This window comes from Brassica oleracea, chromosome C4 (genome assembly GCF_000695525.1).
Source record: "Brassica oleracea var. oleracea cultivar TO1000 chromosome C4, BOL, whole genome shotgun sequence".
Taxonomy (NCBI): Eukaryota; Viridiplantae; Streptophyta; class Magnoliopsida; order Brassicales; family Brassicaceae; genus Brassica; species Brassica oleracea.
The window spans coordinates 41,841,752-41,848,580 of NC_027751.1; positions in this window are offsets into that span (position 1 = coordinate 41,841,752).

Consider the following 6,829-nt stretch of genomic DNA (forward strand, 5'->3'; position numbering starts at 1 on the left):
AAATCAAGATATCCGGATCCAGATCCGGTTTTGACGGATCCAACATTTTACTATCCGGATCCGGATTCGGCCCCTCTGAATATCCGGATTTTCGGATCGGATCCGGATCGAATCTCGGATCGAATCCGTATTTCGGATAAAAGTCCCAGGCCTAACCACCATAACGACTTCCACGTATTACTTTTTGTGCTTAAATAATTACATTGTTGATTTGAGAAAAATAATAATCCTACTTTAAACAAAAATATACCCTTTCAATAATTGTTGTTAGGGTCAACTATGTCATTTTAAACTACTTTTTTACGTGACAACTTTTTCAACTAGTGAATAGCTCGGACTCTTCTTTTTTAAATAGCTCAATTTATTTTCTAATGCAACCCTTAAATCCTGATATATAACTAAAAGAAGAAATTTATCAATTTTACCGACAAAAATCAACACCATAATAAAATAAACGTTATAGAGATGAAAGTACATAATTTTTAATCTAAACTCAATTGATAAGTGAATTGACAAAAAAAATTAAATAGTACTTAAAGTCTATGTTAATTCTCGATGTGAAACTTTATCTCTAATACTTTTTTCGAGTTGATGATTCTTTTACCATTAATTTTACAACATTCAAGTGAGTGGGGGTTATTGGTTGTTGTATTTTAATGGATTTGAAAATCCGAACTATATCTAGTGTTATTAGTTCTATGATTTTCAAATCTGTATTAAAATCATGTGTTATTGGTTTAATGATTCATAAATTCTATATCAAATCAAGTGTTATTCAATCGTACAGAATTACTAATAATTTTGAATTCATAATGGATTTGTTTGAATTTTTTTGTTAAAAATACAAAGACTCAAATCCGAGGAAAAACCTCCGGATTTGTAAATACTTATCCGATTTTTTTAAAAAAATCTGCATATTTTACTTGAATTTATAAATACTACATAAATTTCTAAATCAATCAAAATATATAAACCAATAACGCCTCCTAAGATTGACAGACAAATTTTGAATTAGATGGATTATGAGTTGAATTAAATGCGTGGATCAAATTTTAATACTATATTAATTTAGATGTATTTATACTTCAAACTAATTAGTGATAAATAGATCAGTTATATATGTATATATATATATATATATATATATATATATATATATANTCTTTCAACTTTTACTATACATTGTGAGCAAATGCGAATCAAACTTGAAGAGGATAAAAAACTTAATAGTAAAAACATATTGAGGCAAATACCCATTTAGGATTTGTATATTATTATGTGAATAGATAATTTTACAATTTTATAGACCCGTATTTATAACAGTTTCAAACCCCAATTTTTTTTTTCATTAGGAATACATACTTATCCTAGAAAAAAATAATTTTCATAAATCTAAAAAGCATACCGTATACGGCGGAGGCCTTCAACCCCCACACCTCCCAAATGTCGACTTTGATAGCGAATCTATCTTTTTTACGCCTACATCCGACCCAATAACTCATGGATTTTTACTTGTGCACAGAAATTTAAAACATTTCCAGTGTTAACACGGTAAGATTTTGTCCCTATTACAAAGTTGAAGCCTTTTGTTTATACATATTCGAAATTTTTAACATATTAGAACTTAGTACACTTAAACCAAGTGAGAACAAAAATACAAATTGTGTTATATTTCAGATGTACATAGAAACAAAACATAACTGAAATCAATTGTTTTATGCTCCCGATACATTAGATTCACTTAAACTTTCACTTATGGTCTAATAACTAGCAAGAAGAGCAAGTTTAGATTACCGACAACGCTTGGATATTTGGCTAATAACTAGCAAGAAGAGCAACGTTTAAATTTTGGACCAACTATACTGGAAACAAAAGGCGGTACCAGTCCTAAGATAATTAGTTTAGATATTAGGTTTCAACTGAGTTTGATCATGTTCAAAACTTTTAAAATCTTGGATTAATGGTCAAGACGACGGAAGCCCATTTGATCGAGCCAGATATATTTTGAGCTGAAATTGGCAAACTCCATACTAAATAAATTATAATAGCACACAGACAATTAAACACAATTATTTCCTTTTGAAAACTGAAGATTAACCATCCACCGGACATATATCATAAATTAAAAATATGCATGTTTCCAAAATCGAGTTGACGTGCGTATCCATCCTACAAACGGTTAAGGCATCTTGGATATATTGCAGTGTATGTTATTAATCCACAATGGGATAAATAATTAATGGAAGGCTCGAAAGCAAAAGGTGTAAACCCCACTTGTATATATTTCTATGGAGACTTAAGTTGGCATATATCATGTTAGAATCAGATACCAAATCAATAATTTTGTAGCACCTATAGTTTCGTTTAAACTTCTTACTTAAATCCAAATTAACTCACGTGGTCAAGTAATTCCTCAACAATATCAATTTTGCTAAGGAAAATTTAGCAAATTACGATCTAAAAATATATTTTAATATACAAAAAGTTGGAGTATCTCCACTTTATAACTGAAATTTTATGCTATATCTTTTGTGCCCTTAGTAAATATCTCTAAAATATTTAAGCGAACCCAATCATGTTATATATTTCGTAGAAGTTATTAAAAAATTATATGTTAATATATTTTATTGTGATTCGAAGACACCCAAGAAGGCTAAAATTTCATTGGAAGAAAGAAAATTAAAGTAAAAATAATTTTAGCTTGTATAAAATCAAAATTAAAAACAGAATTATTTCTCCTCCACCTAAAATATCATATTCAGTGCTCATGTCCTTAAAATGGCAGATTAAAACAGAAAACGAAGAAAGAAGTTATATTAAAATTCTCCAAATATAATTTATGAATTCAATTTTAATCTTTATATTATTGTGGCAACTGGAAACGGGATTGACAGTTGACAGCCCAACCTTCTTCACTCCTACCAGTATCTTTCTCTTTTCGAATTTACAGAGAAATATAAAAATTTAAAAATAATTTTTGGTCGGGTGAATCTCTCACGTGAATCCCATCCTCTACTCACACGTATACACAACCATCTATCACGTGCGGATCCTCCTTTTTCGCACGAGTAATGTGTCCTTTATCCTCCTTTACGCATTTAGTAGAAGACTCAAACATGTAATGGATCTTCTGGTTAGAGTGTCTTCAATGGTGGTTGCAAAACTTTCCAAGTATCTCTTTGTAGCTTCATCAACCTCTTCATTGCTATTTCTACACGTTACTTTCCTCTCTTCCTCACATATTCCTCGATCTCTATAGTAGTTGATGACTTAAGGGTTCTATATATTTCCGTATCTTTCGTTCTGCTGCAGCTATATGTTTACGTGTTTATGAATAGGCGTAGAAAGCGTAATAGTTGAAATTAAAAGCTTAAAGATTAGGATCACTTGTTCACATATGGTTGTTAATACTTAATATAGACATACATATATGCTTACACGTCTCATAGTAGATCATTAAAATCTTTTAATATGCCATGTGGAATCTATATATATGAAGAAACTCTCAGTTTCATAAGGACAAAGACATTAAGTGATTAAACTACATATACGTAACTAGCATATCAATATTGATCCAGTCACTAGCTCTTGTTTTTCATCAATGTTTAACCTGATTTCGAGATATTGGAAAAGTTCCATGGTTATTGCACAAAGTGACAAAACAAAGTTTCCAAACCCGTGAAAATAACAAGAACTACTGCGTCAACTTGGAACTTCCAGCTGAGTGCTGGTATTCTGCTGTGTCACAGGAGCGCATATCGTACTTTTGGTGATAGATGTCAAAGAATATCCCCTGCATTTTTAAATGGGAGTTTATTGTAGGTGATGTCAAACATTTTAGATATAAATTTTATGTACTAATTCTGATTTAGAAGGAGGCTCGATCAATACTTGAGAGGAAACTAACAGTTTAATCCAAAAATTGTTAAGATTTTCTTAAAACTCCAATTTTTTTTTATTGTAGTCTTTTGTAGATGGCCACTAGTTAGTTTTGTATTGGAGACTTTAACATAATCAAATCATTTCCTTGTAACATCGATTTTTTTGGGGGATACTATTTTACTCATAATTTCAGGACTTCACCATTGATTTTCATATATAGATATCTGAATCACTCTGAAAGATAAAATGTCAATACAGTTAAAACATTCGGTAATAGAAAAAAATAATGCTTGAAATAGAATTTGTGGTACAACGTGATTATCGTGTTGATTTGATGAGGAACGCATTCCTATATCTTCCATTCCATTAAAATGCAGTACTAAAGACAGTTGTTAAACCAAATATAATGTACTGCATGCTGTACTAGGCCACGAACAAAAACGATGATCCGTACATGATTGATAGGGTCGGATCCGGTCATGGACTAGTGAAACATTACTCTTAAATTATAGATAGAAATAAGCCATTAAATTATGCAAAAATATATTTATTAAGTTCTTAGTAAATATTTATGATCTCCAAAATCTCTACTATGATGATTGATCCATTGCGGATCATTAGTACATGATGATTTTATTAGATACGTGTGTTTATTAATATTATGTTTATACATAAAAATTGGACAAGATAATATTACTGACCAATATAATTTGGTTAGAACCCAAAATTATCTCAACCATAAAATATTAGAAATTTGTCAAAATTTGGTATTTGCCTTTCTTGGCATATTTAACATGAACCCATTTATATTTTATTTCATAATGTTTATTATCTTTGTTACGACCATTCTGAAATACATGCATGTTTCAATGGATTTGCTTGTTACAATTTAAGTTAATTTTCACAGTTTTTAGTGTTAATTCATAAATTATATTCCAGTTATTTTATTTACCCTATTTTATCATTAAGTTTTAGAAGTTTCTAATTTTAAAATGTAAACCTATTTTACAATGACTGAATTGATCCATATATTTTTATATATCACTTAAGGTCCTATATTAAACTTTTGATGTGGGATTCTTTGTATGTTTTTCAGGATGATGATTTTCTTAGATAATTATTATTTTGACTAAATCGCATGATAAAATAATTTCAGAAGATCAACTGTGTTAATTTTATGTCGGTGATTTCAGGTTAATATAATAAACTTCTAATTCAAATATTTTATGGTAAATCTTTTTTCAAAAATAAAATATTTTAAATGGTATTTAGGTAGAAACGTTTTAGGAATCTTTTAGTAAAATAATTACTTTATATAATAATTTATAAACTAATTATGAATAAAACTGAAAATAATTGGTTAAGAAAATATATATCTAAATATTTTGTTTGTCAAAGTCAAATTTATGTTGCCTTTTTGCAGCAAAAAAAAAAGTGGAACCCCAGTGTAATGGACTTCGAAACTATCATACTCCTTACCCTCTAGTTAAGCTGGTCCTCTACTTTCAATATGAGGTTCTTTACATATGCACTTATATTATTTTTTTGGTTCAACATGTTTGCTCTGCACGGCTAGTTTACTCGTCTCCGTCCAATTATATATAGATCGATCCAAAGATTACATCAATAGTCAAGTAGTTTATCACATATTCTTGCTCAAAATCTCATATTACCTTTGATATGGGATACTTCATGGATGCACTAATTATATTTATTTCTTTCGACGTGTTCCTTCTGAACCGCTAGTTTAGTTGTCTCCATCCAAGTCATATACTCCATAATAGTAAGAAGGTCGATCCAAAGACTACATCAACACCAACAGCTTTAATATGAAGTATCTGATTATTTTTTGTTGGTGATATGTGAATACATTTTATTTTTAATTATTGTGCAAGTGATACAACAAATACAAAGGGAATTGTGTAAATGGAGGCGATGGTCCCTTCTTATTCCACTCTTTTGTCCACTCGGTATCAATTCATCAATAGTTCCTTTCACCTTTAATTTTTTTAATTTTTATCTTCTTTCTTTTAGCTCTTTGATATTTATACCCTTTTAATTTTAATCATTGTCTAGTACGTTTTCTTGCTTGATCATTTTTTAGAGGAGAAGGTTTTTTTCTCTTAGATATCGATAAACTATGTCTTTCTGGTTTTAAGTTTTCTAGCTTTGGTGATAGATGCTTTTGTTTCATTTTTTTTTCGCCTTTTAAGCACACTCATCTTTTGCAACTTAAGAGTGCTTTGTATAGTGGTGTGACCACAAGCTCACTATATGACTTCGGTTTTCCCATTTATTTGTGAATTATAAATATCTTTTCCTAGCAAAAAATATGAATATCTTAATACGTGTTTATATATGTGCCATATTGGACATTGAAAACTTTCATAATCTAGGCATGACATGCTTTTTTTTTGTTTATTAATATATTATTATACTTGTCCGTTCAAGGTTGGAATAGCTTTACTTTTAGACAGTTCTAGGTTAAAATTTAAATATTTTTATCCTTAAATTTTAAATTATATATATATATATATATATATATATATATATCTTGTATGCATTTTTGATATAAGAATCTATTGTATGCATAAAGCACCACTTCTATATAACTTACTCGTGTACGTTTCTTACATGATATTGTGGCTCAAGTTGACTATATCAAATCTAAATATGTTATATAATTATTGTTATGAGCCGCATATGTTGAAAATTATAAAGGATGTGGGGCCCGTTGCACTATTTGCACAGTTAATTTCTCTTCTATATAAACGATCGTTTCGATCGTTTATAGACACACCATTCCTTCTCCTTCTAATAACACATCCTCTCTTATTATCAGTGTTATCTTCTCATACGGGTACTATTAATTTAATTTATTTATTGGTCGGCCGAGCCGCCTTATATTCTGTTTATTATTTATTGGTCGGCCGAGCCGCCTTATATT